Source organism: Ursus arctos, unplaced genomic scaffold (assembly GCF_023065955.2).
Source record: "Ursus arctos isolate Adak ecotype North America unplaced genomic scaffold, UrsArc2.0 scaffold_16, whole genome shotgun sequence".
In the NCBI taxonomy this organism is placed as follows: Eukaryota; Metazoa; Chordata; class Mammalia; order Carnivora; family Ursidae; genus Ursus; species Ursus arctos.
In genome coordinates this window covers 31,705,424-31,722,968 of record NW_026622830.1, presented here as the reverse complement: position 1 = coordinate 31,722,968, position 17,545 = coordinate 31,705,424, and positions in this window count along the sequence as shown.

Sequence of the window (17,545 nt, the reverse complement as noted above, 5' to 3'; positions counted from 1 at the left end):
TATCAACACCATTTCTCACAGAACTAGAAAAAACAATGCTAAAAATTTGTATAGAATCACAAGACCTAAAACAGTCCAAGCAATCTTAAAAATGAAAAACAAACCTGGAGGTATCACAATTCCAGATTTCAAGTTATATTACAAAGCAGTACTAATTAAAACAGTATGGTACTGGCATAAAAATAGACACATAAATCAATAGAACAGAAAACCCTGAAACAGACACAAAACCAATATCATCAATTAATATTTGACAAAGGAGTAATGAATCCCAAAAGAGAGCACAGGCAGTAATCTCTCTGACATTGGACGTAGCAACATTTTTCTAAGTATGTCTCCTGAGGCAAGGAAAACAAAAGGAAAAATAAACTATTGGAACTACATCAAAATAAAAAGTTTCTGACCAGTGAAGGACACAGTCAATGAAACTAAAAAGCAGCCTATGGAATGAGAGAAGATATCTGCAAATGACCTGTCCAATAAAGGGCTGGTATCCAAAATATATAAAAGAATTGATATAACTCAATACCCCCAGAACAATTAATCCAATTACAAAAAGGGCAGAAAACATGAATAGACATTTCTCCAAAGAAGACATCAGATGGCCAACAGACACATGAAAAGATGTTCAACATCACTTGCATCAGGGATATGTAAATCTAAACTACAATGAGACATCACCTCAAACCTGTCAAATGGCTAAAATCAAAAACACAAGAAACAACAAGTGTTGGCAAGGATGTAGAGAAAAAGGAACCCTCATGCATTGTTGGGAGGAATGCAAATTGGTGCAGCCACTGTGGAAAACAGTACAGAGGTTCCTCAAAAAATTAAAAATACAACTACCCTATGATCCAGGAATCACACTACGGGGTATTTACCCAAAAATTACAAAAACACTAATTCAAAGGGATACATGAACCCCTATATTTATTGCAGCATCTTTTACAATAGCCAAACTATGGAAGCAGCCTAAGTGTCTATCTACAGATGAATGTATAAAGATGTGGTACACACACACACACACACACACACACACACACTGGAATATTGTTCAGCCATAAAAAAGAATAAAGTCTTGCCATTTGCAACAACATGGACAGAGCTAGAAAGTATAATGCTAAGTGAAATAAGTCAGAGAATGACAAATACCATATGATTTTACTCATATGTGGAATTTAAGAAACAAAACAAACAAGCAAAGGAAAAAAAAGAGAGAAAGGCAAACCAAGAAACAGATCTTAACTATAGAGAACTGATGGTTACCAGAGGGGAGGTGGGTGGGGGGATCAACAAAAAAAAAAAAAAGAAAAAAAGAAAAAAAATAGAAATGAAGTCATTTTCAAGGACAAAATAAAGGGAAGGAATTATAAAAATTTTCATCTGAATACATCTAGGACAAAGGAATATAGGTAAATAGTTTGGGGCTCTAGGAGGAGATTTTGGAAGCCATGCTCCAGGATAAACTTTCTTCAAGATCTATCTGAAAAATTCATTTGAATTTTGAAAATTGTTCCACAGTATGATATTTGTTTCCTGTATCCCATGTCTTTAAAACTAAAGTTAAAAGAAAAAAAAATGCTTAACATCTCTAGTTTTTAGGGTAATCCAAATCAAAACCACAATGAGATACCATTTCACATCCATTAAGATGGCTATTATGAAAACAAAAAAGAAAATAGTAAGTGTTGGAGAGGATGTGGAAAAATTGGGGCACTTGTGCATTGCTGGTGAGGACATAAATTGATGCAGCTTTTATAGAAAACAGGTTGGTGGTTCCTCAAAAAATTAAACATCAAAGTATCTTATGATACAGCAATTCCATTTTGGATGCATACCCAAAAGAATTGAAAGTAGGGATTCAGACAGATACTTGTGCATTAATGTTTATATTAGCATTATTCACAACAGCCAAAAGGTAAAAACCCAAATGTCCAACAACAGATGAATGGAATAAAGAATGTGAGAGATAGGGGCACCTGGGTGGCTCAATCGTTAAGCATCTGCCTTCAGCTCGGGGCATGATCCCGGGGTCCTGGGATCGAGCCCTGCATCAGGCTCCCTGCTCTGCTGGAAGCCTGCTTCTTCCTCTCCCACTCCCCCTGCTGTGTTCCCTCTCTCACTGGCTCTCTCTCTCTCTGTCAAACAAATAAAATCTTTAAAAAAAAAAGAATGTGAGAGATAGATAGATAGATAGATAGATAGATAGATAGATAGATAGATAGATTAGACAGACAGACATATACATATATAGATATAATGGAATATTATTTAGCCATAAACGGGAATAAAGTTCTGGTACATGGTACACCATGAATGAGCCTTACAAATAGTATGAAAAGTGAAATATATCAGACATAAAAAGACAAATACTGTACAATTCCACATGTATGAGATACCTGGGATGGGCAAATTCATGGCCAGAGAAAACAGAATGGTGGTTGTCAGCAGGTGGGGAGTAAGGGTATAAGGAGTTATGCTTAATGGGTACAGAGCTTCCATTTGGAAATGATGAAAAGTTCTGGAAATGGATAGTGGTGATGATTGTACAGCACTGTGAATGTACCTTAATCCTATTGAATTGTACTTATAAAAGTGGTTAATATGGTAAATTTTTTATTATGTATATTTTACCACAATAAAAATTAAGAATTAATGGTGAATATTCTTGCAAGATTACTTTTGAAATAACTAAATAACATTTTCTAATTAATAATCTTGTTATTTTCTTAAAATCTAGCCATACAGATGGCCAAAATACTTCCAGCTGAAAAATTCCGCTGTTCGCTGAATATCTTGAACTACCTCACACAGTCTACTTGCTTGTTTTCTGTACATTTAAATTACAATGTTACCACAAAGAGGGAAAATTATACACTAAAAATAGATTCATTCAGTATGTACTGTCTATAATGTTTGTAGCTGTGTTATTCCCTCACAGTACATTGGAAAGACGAGAGAGAGGGAAAAAAAAAATCGAGAAAAATTTAGAAATGAATCACACTGAAAGTTAATAGCCTTTATTATTTTCCATGCATCCACAAACCCACCCTAAACCCAAAGGACTGGATCATAGCTCTACACTTCCTAGTGGTGACAGACAAATTAAAGTTTGACTCAGCCTAATGGGAAAAGCCTGATTCATTAAACTCAAAGCCCTGACTTCCGGGAGGTGTTTGGGGCAAATACTTGATGTTGATCCTTAGAACACAATAAATGGAGAATGATCTCATATATCAATGAATGAAAATGATGAAATGAATTCAATTATTAAGGAAACTGCAATGAAAGGAAAAGATGAATGCATCACAATATTGATATTTTGTAGAGCTGAAATAGATTTATATTGATATTAAGAAATATAGTCTTAAATCATCTCCAACTAAAATTTATAAAACCCACAGGTAATTCCATGCACATGAAGGTTTCTTAGCTTGATTATCTACATAAGACTGCCGAAAGTCCCTAAATAAGTGTGTCTCTTGACTTAGTTCAGCTATACAAAGTAGACAAAAGATGGGAGAAAGTAATTACTAAAACTGGCCTCTGCCGTTTCATCTCCCAGTATACTTTTGTGTCCACAATAAGGGGAACAGTAATTACCCATTTCTGTGGTTTCTCTCACAAAATGGGGGGGAAAAGAGGGAGATAGAAAGTTTTTGCTCTATGTGTACATGATGTGAGGGGATCTGTTTCCAAGCAAGCTTCTACATATGTTAACTCTGGCATGCTTTCAACTCTAGGAAATAGACAGAGACAATAAACCACCACAAGGCAATTCCAAACTCTCCACTCACATGCACACACATATACACAGGCTCTTTCTAGTTTTTGCTCTGACTGCTGAGAAGCTTTTCTGTGCTAATCCACTGATTACCTGCTTTACTGTATAGGGAAATATATCCTCATAAAACCACCTTGTCCTTTCATACAAAGAATCCCACTCAAAGAGTTAGGAATTCTCACCAAAGTGAATTAATCAGAGCCACAGAAAGATGAGAATTATCATGAAGACTACAGTAAGAAAGAATCAACTGTTAATTTCAGTTCCAGGTAAAAGAAGGGAGGTTTATAACGCCCCGAGCTAACTGCGCACTCTGCCTTCCTTTCTACCTACACTCCCCAATTAGAGGGTGGCTAAAGTAGCCTCCCTCACTGGGCTTCTGAAGGGATGGTGCTGCTATGGGCATTTCTGGAATGTTTCAAAAGGACAGGGTTGGGGAGGGAGGAACTTGCTGGAAGGTGGGGGAGGTGGGAAATTGTGCATGTTTAATGAGTTCAAACCTCTTCCACAAATTAAGTGAAATATTTTAAAAGGAAACAATATTACTTAAGTTTTATTTGTTTCAGCTACTTGGTTACAACTCCACACGGACACAATTAATGGAGGAAATAGAGTATTTTATAAGACCAGGTCTCTCCGTCAATCTATGACCAAGAGAAATTCTTTGCCTTAATCACCATGCATTCCTTTCGGATAGCTAGTATAGTACCAAAATAATTATCACAGGCTTTAGGAAAGATTGTCTAGTCACTCCCCAAAAGGTTTTAAAAGGTTGGGAAGTAGAATGCTCCTGTGTGTAAATCAATAATGAACTTTGTCCTTTCTCGCAATATTTGCATGTGTGTTTTTAAGCAAGCCCTAATAATGCACTATTTCATGTGTACATGTGTGCACACATATCCCCCTCAACACAGGCCATTGAAAGCCAAGTTTTCTTGTAAATCTAAAAATGATAGACAGTCTGGATGCTCTGAAAGTTCTGTTCCCAGGAAAGGAATCCCCTTGTCCAGCCCAGATGTTGTGCTCATCAAAAAAGAAAAAAAAAGGGTTAACAGCTTTTAATTGATCATCCAAATAACAAATGTCCTGGAAAATAGATACATTAAGAAGGGAGGAAAAAAAAAAGCAGCAAACAAAATCACTCAATTTGCCCAAAATTTAAGGGAAAAACAACTAATTCTAGAAACTATTAGGTAGAGGAAAACATCCAAAGTTTATGAAAAATGCTGGAGATTTCAATTCATAAAAACTTTTTTTTGTTCTCTTCCATCAGATAGAATAAGGACATATTTCACAAAATTCCTTAATAATATTCTCAGTTTCCACAGTTCTAATCTTTGAAAATAAACACGTCAATATTTTGTTCAGAGATGATAATCTTAAATGTAGTATGTGTCCTTTATTTTCCTCTTCCATACGCAAAACAAAAACAAAAACAAAACAGAGAGATCTCAAGTTAGAGCATAATTAAGGTGAAGTATTAGCAATCACTGAGTGACTGAGACAAGCTAGGGGTGTCATTTTGAGTATTACCCTCAAATTTCATCCTAACATTCTGTTCAGACACCAAAAAAGGCAGCCAGTCCAAGTTCATCAGCTGAAGTATAGACTGTGTGAACATTCCTAAACTCAGAAGAGCATGGCAAAATAAATAATCACTCGACTCACTTTGTTTCTGCTTTTCCCTTCCCTCCACACCTATAAATATGGTTTATTGTATACATAGCTTTTAGGGTCAAGTATTAATGGTGAGAACCATTAAGAAGGCAAAGGTCAGTGGCTCCTGACTTTGGTGACCCTTAAATTTAATCTAGCGTGGTAGGAATAGAATTAAAAGTGAGGAACTTGCAAAGTGTGATAAAACCTGCTTTACCTACACAATTGGGCGGCAACAGAGAAATGAAAGAAATTTAAACAATAAAAACGAACTTTGTGACCTAATTACAGTCCCAGAGTTAAAGGTGAACATTCACAGCCAACTGCCATGCATGAAGGCCAAATTCTGACATCTTTAAAATATCATGTGGTTTCTGGGATCCAGCAGCCGCTTTGGAATTTTATCAAACAAACACTGCTCTTTATTTTTATTTAGCTTAATGTCCACATCAATAAAAGAAATGACAAGACAGCATTTTGGAAAACACAGAAACCAATTTCTTCAGCCCGGCTGAACTTTACCTTTCAAAATAAATCCTTCAAATCGGTCACACTTAACACCTATTTTATATCCCTTTTCAACTTGAGAACTTGGTATTCTACTCTGTTCTCTTCCTCTCCCTTCCTCCACCTGTTTTCATTTAAATATAAGTTATTTTCCCTTGTGATTTGAAAGATAAGTTTCAATCTACTCATTTTTTAAAATACCAATAATGCATTCGTTCTGGTTTTATATTATTATCATTTCCTTTCAATAATTCCTTTCCTGAATTTTTTAAACCTCCTCTTGGGAACCAATGTCTTGAGACTCTGATAAATTTAAAACTAGTTTTCAACTTTTATCTTGAAATAATTTTAGTTTTTTAAAAAGTTGCAAAAATAGCAGATAGTTCTTACATACCCTTCACACAGTTTCTCCAAATCTTAACAACTTACTTCCTTATAGTATAATTATCAAAACAAGGAAATTAATATCCTTAACACAATTGACTAATCTGTAGAATTTACTCAAATTCCACCAATTTTTCCACTAAGTTTTTTTGTTTCTTTCTTTCTTTCGAGGATCCAATCCAGGACCCCAACTGCATTTTTTTTGGGTCACTTTTCCCTTGTCCTTTGTCGTCTCAGGTATATGATGGTTCCTTCACCTTTCCTCATCATTTGTGACTTTGCCTTTTTTTAAATCAGTTTTTTCACGCAATATCACTATAATGTCAACCTATCTGGTGTTCTCTCGTAATTAGGATGATTTTATGCATTTTTGGCAAGAATATCACAGAAGTGATATTTTACCTTTCTCAGTGCATCACAGCAGGAGGTACATGATGTCAATATGTGTTACAATAGTCATGTAAACCTTGTTCTTTTGGTTACCTTGGTGATTGCCCTATTTCTCCACTATAAAGTTACTATCTTTCTCTTTGTAATTAATAAATATCTTCTAAGGAAATACTTGAGACTATGCAAATATCTTCTTTCTTATTATATTTTGTCCCCTAATTTCAGCATCCATCAATGGTTCTTGCCTGCAAGTATTATTACCATGACTGCCTAATGGTGATTTTCTACATCCCTCATTCCTTCTGTGTTTGTTGACTGAATTTCTACTACAAGAGAGCTGTCCCTTCTCCCATTTTATTTATTATTCCATTATTTATTTATATCAGATGCATGGATATTTACTTGATTCTATGGATTTGAATTCAGTGCTATCATGCTTTGGCTCACATTAGTCCCAGTTTTGGCCAAGAGCTCCTACAAGGTAGATCCTGTGTCTTTCTGACATGCTGCTATCATTTGTTCAACACTTCCTAACATCTGGCACCAGAAGAGATTGCAAATTCATCCTGTATTTTCTCTACCCCAACCCTGGCGTCAACAAGGAACCCTTTTTCCTTTATCAGAGAATGATATTTAAAAACTAAAATCTTGATGGAAGGTATGTCTATCGCTACTTAGGAAAAAATATGTATGTATATTAACCCACATACACACGAACGTCTCTATTTATTTCTGTATTGATCCATCTATATACGTGTATGTAAAACCACTAATTTATACTAATACCTCTGATTTCAACCCACCAGGACAGTGTTTGTTCTAGCCTTCCCTTTTCCCTGGTTTGTAGCTGCTTCCTCTTCGAGTGAGGAACTTGGCTCTCAATATCCAGTTCACTTACTTATTGGTTCAGTCCTAGTATACACAGTAAGTAGTTCCAGAGCTGCTAACTTATATGTGTCAGAAACAAAGTCACTAACTGTAGCACAATCCTTCATAGGTAGTTCTCTTTTCTTCTTAAGTATATAAACAAAATGCTGTCTTTTAAAGTTACTTAGCTCTCCCTTTCCCCACCCCTCTGCAATACAGTTAGGTTAATTCATTGTATGCATTCCAGTACACCAGTACACACATAGGCATGTGCATGCACACACACAAACTACTAATTTAAATTAATAATAGTAATTATTCATTTATTTTTGGTCATGCAAGCATTATCATGGTTCAAAGAGTCAGAGTTACACAACAAGATAAACAGAGAAGTATCACTCACTTATCTGTACTGTCCTATTTTCTTCACTCCTTTCCTGCACACATACACACATCATAGGTAATTGCCACCCCCCCCACCCCGCTCCCCAGGTTTATCCTTCCTGTATCTCTTTTTGGCACAGATGATCAAATACGTGCATATTTTCCAATATCCTATTCTTTCTTACATGAAGGGTAGCACACTACAGGTACCCTTTGTGCTTTGGCTTTTTCACTTAATAGTATGTCCTGGAAATCACCCCATATCAGTTTTTAGAGATCTTCCTCATTTCTTTTTATAGCTACAGAGTACTCCACTTACGTGGTTGTACCATAGTTTATTCAACTATTACAGATGGGCATTTCGTTGTTCTAATATTTTAGAAACACAAACAATACAAGAATGAATAACCTTGGTTGCAATTATTTTTATACTCTTGGGAGTATACCTTACGGTAGATTTCCTTATGGTAGAATTGCCGGGTCAAGAGACAAGGGCACCTGTAGTTTGGTTACATATTGCCAAGATGCCCTCTAGAAGGTTCTTCTAGCTTGCATTCCTTTTTTTTTTTTTTTTTTTTAAGATTTTATTTATTTGACAGAGAGAGAGAGAACACAAGCAGGGGGTTGGGAGAGGGAGAAGCAGGCCTCCCGCTAAGCAGTGAGCCTGATGCAGGGCTTGATCCTAGGACGCCAAGATCATGACCTGAGCCAAAGGCAGCCGCTTAACAACTAAGCCACCGGGGCGCCCCTCTAGTTTGCATTCCTATGAGCAACATGAGGGAATGCATGCTTCCCCAGAGCCTTGCTAACAGAATGTGTTGTCCTAATTTTAATCAGTCTAACAGGTGAGAAAAGGTATTAATTTGTATTTTTCTAATTATGAGTGTGAACATTTTTTCGTATGTTTAAGAACCATTTTTATTTTCATTTCTTAAATTGTCTATATCTATTTCTCATTTTTCTCTCAGGTTTTTAGCCCTCTGTCCTTTAATTTTTAAGAGTTCTTTATACACTAAGGATATTAACTCCTTGTGGTATACAAGTATTTTCTTCCAATTTTTCACTTGTCTTTTGACTAGTTCATGATTTTTACTGTAGTCAAACTGATCAATCTTTTATTATACCTGGATTTTGAGTCTTGGGTAGAAAGTCTTTCTCTAGGCTGATGTTAAGAAGAAATCCATCCAGGCTTTCTTGTACTGCATGTGTGATTTCATTATTTTGTGGTTAGATATATAACCCATTTGGAGTTTACTCTTGTGTATGGTATGAGGTTTCGACACAATTTTTCTTTTTTTCAAATGGCTGACCAGTTGTTTGCAGTTTCCGCCCAGTGGTTGGAGATGCCATTTTTAGCATGTACTAAAATTCCATGTGTACTTGGGTTTATTGCATGCTTAATATTCTATTCTGCTAATTAATCTGCCTGTCCATGCTTCATTACCAAACTGTTACAATCTTATAAGCTTTATGGTACATTTCTAATTCTTAGTAGAGGGCTACTTTCTCCCTGTGTCCAGATTCTTCTTTAAATCTATGGCCTATAAACTTGGGGTGCATATAGGGCCAAGAACGTAACACAAATGAGTGATGATGACGACAGGGCTTAAGCAAAAGGGAGTGAAGGAAACTAAAGAAAATAGAAGAGTTTGAAGAACTCAGTTTTTCAAAAGGTACATAAATGCTGGGCATGGAGCCTACTTGGGACTCTCTCCTTCTCCTTCTCTCTCTGTCCTTTCTCCCCTCTCTTTCTCTTTCTAAAAATATTTTTTAAAAAGATTTCAACATTGCTTTTCTCTCTTCCATGCTATATAATAGTTTTTACATGACTATACTATAATTTATTTATTTTAAAGTTCTTTGATTATTATGAAGTAATAGACCTGTTTTCATAATTTGACTTTCTTCAAAGCTGTCCACTGCCCACAATTACCTTCTGGCATTTACTGTTATCAATAAGGTGCCTAAGACCATCCTGAGTTTTATAATTTTATCAGTTGTCCTCTTCCCGTGTCTGGATACTTTCAGAATTCTTTAAAGTCCTTTCACCTTTGCTAAGATGAGACAAAGTGTGGACACTCTTTGCAATGATTTTGTCCAAAAATGTGATTGTTGTTCATGATAAGGAAAACGATGATTTCTATAATCCTGAAAACCCCCATCCTCAACTCATATCCCTTTGATTAACGCGTCTGGTCTATCTCCTCCAGTGACTCATTTGTGAACTCCTATCTTCCAGAAGACGTCTTTCTTTCTTTTCTTTTGTTTTTAAGAATTATTTATGTAGAGAGAGAGAGGGAGGGAAGGAGTGGGATGGGGAAGGGGGCAGAGAGAGACAGAAACTTAAGCAGACTCCCTTAGCATGGAGCCCCATGCAGGGCTTGATCCTAGACCCTGAGATCACGACCCCCAGATCACAACTCAAGCTGAAACCAAGAGTCAGACACTTAACCATCTGCACCACCTAAGCACGCCCAGAAGACATCTTTCTATTCACTATTCTTATTGATCCACCTGTTTTCTCATCATTTTCATTTTCTATCTCTTTCCTCTAACTTCTAAAGGAGCTTCTCAAATTTATTGCTAGTTCAGAGATCATTCTTAACACCACTTGCATTGCACAAGTTAACGTTTGTTTCTGATGTTGAAGTTTTTTGTATGTTTGTTTTGATTTTTTTTTTAAGATTTTATTTATTTATTTGACAGAGATAGAGACAGACAGCGAGAGAGGGAACACAAGCAGGGGGAATGGGAGAGGAAGAAGCAGGCTCATAGCGGAGGAGCCTGATGTGGGGCTCGATCCCATAACTCCAGGATCGCGCCCTGAGCCGAAGGCAGACACTTAACCGCTGTGCCACGCAGGCGCCCCTGTTTTGATTTGTTAATCCTACTTTATCATACTTCCTTTTCCCTGTACCAGTTACCTTTCCATAATCAGGCTATGTGCCAGCTTCGTGGAAATCATGTCTTCTTAGATTCTATGGAGGTTGCAAATTTCCTGAAATTTTCTTCTGTACATGCAGGAGATCATTTTCAGATGTTTGCACTACTTCTGAATCTTCTAGATCCTATCCCATTTCCATTACTCTAAAATGTAGTTAAGTCTTATTTTCATCAATGAAAATATGGGACCATTTAAAAATTAACTAAAGCAACAATAAGGGCCAGAGATCATATAATACTAGTTCCATTTAACTTAATAAATATTTGACACATACTCCCAATGTTTCAGGGATTATACCACATACTCGTAACGCAAAGATTAAAAAAGAAATTTCCTTGCACTAGAAGAATTTAAAACCCAGTGAACAAGACAACTGACAAATGACTGATTATGACACTAGTCAGATTAACTGGAACACTGTTAGAAGAAAAACAGAAACCACTTCTCAAAAGATTTGGGGAAGTTTTCATAGATGAAATATCATTTATTTGGGCTATAAAATATGCATCTTAACAAAGGAGGATTCTTCTGAAGATTACCTGAATAAAATACTGGTTTTGAAATTTGAAAAAAATGTAGTTTTATATATATAAAATATATATATGTATTATATATTATATATTATATATATAATATATAAATATATTATATATTCATAATGATATACTCAAAACTATATAAACATAAAAATTTGCTTACCTGTCCATCTGGAAACATGGGACTTTATGCCTTATCACAATTTACATTACACAAAATATGTGATTTGGCTGAAAGCCTCAGTCAGGCCTCAGGTTCTTTAAAGTTCTTGATTATCCAGCCCTAAATATTTCAAATTTCAGCCACATTTTACCATGTACACCTGAACATTTCAACAGCCCTTTTGGAAACAAAAATATTTTTAATCTTCTGGTCCTGAGTCACTCTTTTACACACTCTGGCTGTAGTTTTTATTTCTGCAATCATTCGTGCCATTTTTGCAAGTCAACCAAGCAGTCCCTCTACACTTGGAATTTTTGGTTGTGTAACATGAAAAAGCAGGAAGCCATGAAATTAAAATTTACTGACAGGAAGAGTCCTCATTCCATTGATCTAAGCATATGATGTACAACGAATTCTTAAGTGAACTTCTCTTGCTCCATAAATACTGAGTCCTATATCCATACAACCATCCAATGTTATCAGAATCATTAGAAATCATCTACAAATACTCTAAGATCTAGAAAGAAGAAGTGACTTCCTCAAGGCCACCCAGCTGACTGGAGGCAGACAGGGAAAAAGAAATTACTTTTCTCAAATCTACATTCCATATATTTCATTTAACTCATCTACTTCTTATAGTCTACTGTCTCTTCAAATGCCAGAATTTGACACGTAGGATCTGGACTATCTAATGTCAAATACTGTGACCATCAGCCAATGACGACTCAAGGAGAATGAAAATTCAATGTGCATACAGACCATGTAGAGATCCTGTAAAAAACAGATTCTGAGTCAAGAGGTCTAGGGCAGGGACTGAGATTCTGCCTTTCTAACGAGCTCCCAGGAGGTGATGTCAATGCTATATGTCTGTAGTTTGCTTAGCAAGGAGCCAGCCGACCTTTCAGGAATACCTGTAGACGAAAGTAGTATGTTGCTGGTCATTATCAGATAGGATGAGAATGGTATTTGGGATAAGAAGAGAGAATATAATAAAAAAACATGGGAGATAAATGGAGCAGGGCACTCAGGGAGAACAGAAGTAAATATAAAACCTTCACACTGGCTTTGGATTTGCACTTATACATCTGAAAAAGAAGGGTTGATTTACTACTATTCTCCAAAATCTACATACCAGTCCCCTCAGAAGAAATATATTGGGAGGGCTAGTTTTAAGTTTATTTCCCAATAAGCATTTCAGTAACAAATCCTTTATGTTGTTAGGGTTTTCTCACAAAAATAACCTCCACCCTGCTTCTCTCTAAGGCCATCCCTTCTATACTTCTTCCCTGCCTCCTAACATACCCAGGGAATGCACACAATAAAGAGATTATTAGGGTACCACTGACCCTGTTGCTGAACTGCCCCAGGTGTGAGAGAAGGATAGAAATCACTCAACTTCAAGAACAGAAGTTCCACCACCAAGAGTAGCAAAGATAAAACCTGAAAGAATCAGAACTGGCTTAAGACTAATTATCTTTCCCCTTACCAACCAGCTTATCTTGGTCCATTGAGGAATTTATCTTTATTCTGTCTCTTGTATCTCTTGTATTTAGCTTGTTTGACTAGGAAATGAACTGCTCCAATTTCAGGGGACTGAGTGTTTAACCTGAATAGAACCACATGGACTAAACTGCAAATACTGACATGCTGACGGTGACTCCAAACAGGAGATTCCTGAGTCCTGTTCTTGCCCGATAAAGACAGAAATACTACTGATATCAAGTCAGGGGGTTTAAAGATATGTAACTTATGGAACATAAGAAGTACGAAGATCGGTAGAAGAAAGGTGGGGGGGGGGTAAACAGAAAGGGGAAGGAACCATGAGAGACTATGGACTCTGGGAAACAAACTGAGGTCTTCGGGGCGGGGGGGGGTGGAATGGGATAGGCTGGTGATGGGTATTAAGGAGGGCACGTATTGCATGGTGCACTGGGTGTTATACGCAAGTAATAAATCATGGAACTTTAAAATAATTAATTAATTAATTAATTAATTTAAAAAAATAGAGACTTCAGGAAGTGAAAGCCACATGTTACCTTACTTTTCAGGGCTTGATTTATAATATTTTGTATTCATTCTTGGAGAAATTTTTTATTCAAACACAAAGTCTCTTATTAATTTTATGCACTTTCTTGTGTTTCGCTCAAAATTTAAACCTTTTCAAGATCTGTATGCATGGAATCATTTAGTTGATTTTAAGAGCTTCATAGTATTTTATTGCACATATGTACTAAAATGTGATTAATACCTTCTCTATTGATTGACATGGGTCAACAACATTCTACTATATGTATACATGTCTGTATTTGTAAATGCATATGCATTATATGAACATATATGCTGCACACTAGGAATAGATTTGTACATTTTAAATTCTAATAAATATTATCAATTTATAATCCCTTAAAATATAAAATAAAGATATGTAAGTTATCCACACGAATTACACATAGCTTATAAGTACAATAAGGAAAAAAAAAATCAACATTGCTCCTGAAGGAAATCAGGCAACGTGCATATAAGAAACTTTAATGACCCTTGCCTTCATTTATTAATGTGTTGCTTTCCCAGGAATTTAGGTTTTGGAGGAAAGTTCTTTCTGTGTTGGCTGTGGACATGCACATCCCTAAAGACTCAAGCCACGGGGAAAGAGGAAAAGGGCATCTCTGACAGAGAACAGAGATACCAACTTGTGTTTTTGCCTCCACACAAGAGAGACTGTTTTGAAAAAAGTGTGTGATCCCATCTATCCCACCAGTGTAAAGGTTCCCAAAGCTCAAATTTGTCCTCAAGACACATGCCCTAATGCAAAGACAAGAACACTTGTGTTCTTCACCAGGGTAGCTACAGATAACAGGACAGAGAACTTGTGTATTGAAGCCACCTGGGAGGCAAAAGGGCACTTTCTCTTCCTCATGGGGAAAAAAGAACAATTACTCTGTGGGTAGAAGGCAGAGGAATCAACAGCTTAATGGATTGTTCAATTGTATCCCCAGAGTATAATCAACTACATTGATTGATTATGGTCAGACAACTAGAAACCAAAATAAGCCTTGGAAAAACAAGGGGCATATGTTACTTGTACTACAAGACACAGGCAACTGGTAGGGCTCAAAAGACAAGAGTTATCCAACCCAGGAATAGCAGCTACCTGATTCATTTCCCTGTATTTCCAATAGGTCCTCTCCTTTTCTGTAGACAAATGAGCAAAATGGAGGATTCTGCTTCCACGTCAGAGAAGGATATGTGTTTTCATCTGATGACTGAGGATGATCAACCTAAACAATCTTTTTTTAGGCCCCTGGGAGAACTAATTACCTCTTCTCCTCTCCATGACCCACCCCCCAAACCCGCCCCGGGCACGGTAGACCTAACAACCTGCTAAGCAGGTTAGTACAAGGTGGAGACCCACCAACCTTTCTGCCCCCCTACATAGGAGCCTCTTCCTCTCAATGACCCTTCTTCTGAACTCTTGTTCTAACAGTTAACACCTACTGCACATTACACCTCGTTTCCAAAGTCTGGTGATAGGTTTCAAAGAACAAATTCATACTCCAATTTCAAAACAGAGTGGTTTTTAATTACATCAGGATTCTAGATCATCTAGACCTACAGAGTCTCAGAATTCCGGAGTCAGGCCAACCTCTTTCATTTCACTGTTAAGGAAGCTGAGGTCCAACACAGTTAGATGACTTGCTTAAAACCCTATAATCCTAATAATAAAAATAATAATATTCACCGTGTGTTTACTATGTCACTGACACTGTTCTTCCCACTTTTGTCACGATTACCTCATCCCCCACGACAACCATTTATTGAGGTACTGTTATTATATCCATTTTGCAGGTGTAAAAAACTGGGGCACAGAGAACTTAAGTAACATGCTCAAGGTACTCCAGCTAGTGAAGAATGGAATCAGAACTGAAACCCAAACAGTCTGAAACCAGATCAGAGCCATGATTATAAGCTGAACTGCAGCAGCAGAGCCAGGCCTGGAAACGAACTTTCTCTACCTCTGTTCAGTTTGCTATGCATCCACCATGTCCCACCCCAGATCACTTAGCTCAGCTCAAATAAGAACATTTCTGTCAGGAGCTGAAGAGACCTGAGATCTCATTAACCTCTCTAGTACTTCTCTCAAAAGGCCTCAGGGGTGCCTATAAGTATTATTTTATTTCTGGCCCATAAACTTTCCACCAGGACAGGACACCACATCGCTGAGGTTGTTAAATCTCTATAATAACAATATTATGCTAATGGAAATTATTAGTCTATTCCTCGTCCCCCAAAAACCATCTGGTAGGTTTACCTGGCAATTACTTTGAGATGTCATGGTGGATCTTAAAGCATAAAGAATATAGGGATTCATAACTTTCTCTGAGCAATGGAGTTTTCCATGTGGTAACAAGCTGGCATGGCTGGACTATTGGATTTAGACATAAACAGGATACTGGAAAAGACTTGGGGAGAGCACACGGCTCTCAGATTAGAATTCAGGTGGTAGAGAGCATAGGTATTTCCAAGCCCAAGCTTTCTACTGAGAGAATTTCTTGCCAATGTTTTGACGGCATTATGAATTTCTTTTTAAAATGGCTTGTTCTTTAATATCAAAAAATAAAACGCAGGTATTAGAGCCAATTTAAGTAATTTAGAATAATTAGAGTCTTAAGTAGGCAGCACATGTTCTGAGCAGAACAATCTCTCTCCAAACAACAGTGATGTCAGAGGTTTTTGGTTTGGGTCTGTTTTCTCTCTCTCCTCCCTGTGGCACAAACGCGTGGCGTAGTTTCCCTTCCTGGAGCCCAGTTACCCAGTAACTCTCGAAAGGGCTGGATAAACGTTGGCTGCCGTGCACATTCAACCTTGAAAGCACAACAATCTGGGATTTTAATTCAAACAAATGTGAAAATGGATTATAAATAGGATCCAGCTGCATTTCTAATAGTGAAGAGAAAAAACAGCTGAGACCAAAAAGTAAGAAAAAGGAAAATGAAAGCACCTTGCCTCTCTTTTCCTTATGGCCTTTCCCCACGCTGCAATCATCGCTTGTTGAAAGAGGCCTCAAAAAGGTCTAAAATGTTTTAATTATATTTAATTAAGTTGTCATTTATTACTTGGCTTCCTGAAAGTTCTGCCTAATTTAACCAGGCTCCCTTTTCAGATCTATACATTTACCTACAGTCCAGCATTTGGTAAAGGAAAAAAATGGCTCGCAGAAGCTGCCTTCCCGGAGACTTCCCATTCCTGCTGCCAACACTGCAGTTTATATATTATTAGTACAGACATTGGCCAGCACAACCCAAGGCTTCTGCAGGGGTGTTGACAAAGACGACCCCTCCCCGACCCCCAATAATCCTTTTCTCTTTCCCACAGCAGTTTTCATATAAGTCAATATTTGAATTTGGAAAAATTGTGAGCAATTCATCTCAAATCATTAGCACCCCACAAAATGGAATAATGTTACCTACAGTCTGGATCAGTGGGGAAATCCAACCCTTTCAGTTCAAAATTGGTATTACCGTCACTGACTATTTCTTCAATGTCAACCTCTACCAGATGATTTAATTAAGCCCATTTTATCCCCTACAGGCCCACTGTGTAGGATCGTGCAAGTTACATGTTGCACAACTATAGAGGGCACCATCCATGGCATGATCATTGGTTTGTATTTTTATTACTATGATGATTTTCCGGCAGATGGCAGTACAGGGTCTTGAGGAAAGGGCCCCAATTTATAATTCATGCATTTGGCCCAGGGCAGTGCTGACCAGTAAGATTTCTCACTGGCCTGAATTTTAATCAAAGAATAGACCATAATGTAGTTTAAGATTTTTCACTCCTCTCTTCAGAATTATGTCCTTTTTCTTTTTTTTTTTGTCAAATGAAAACATTATTTATTAATAAGTCCCAGTATACAGTCATAGGAAACA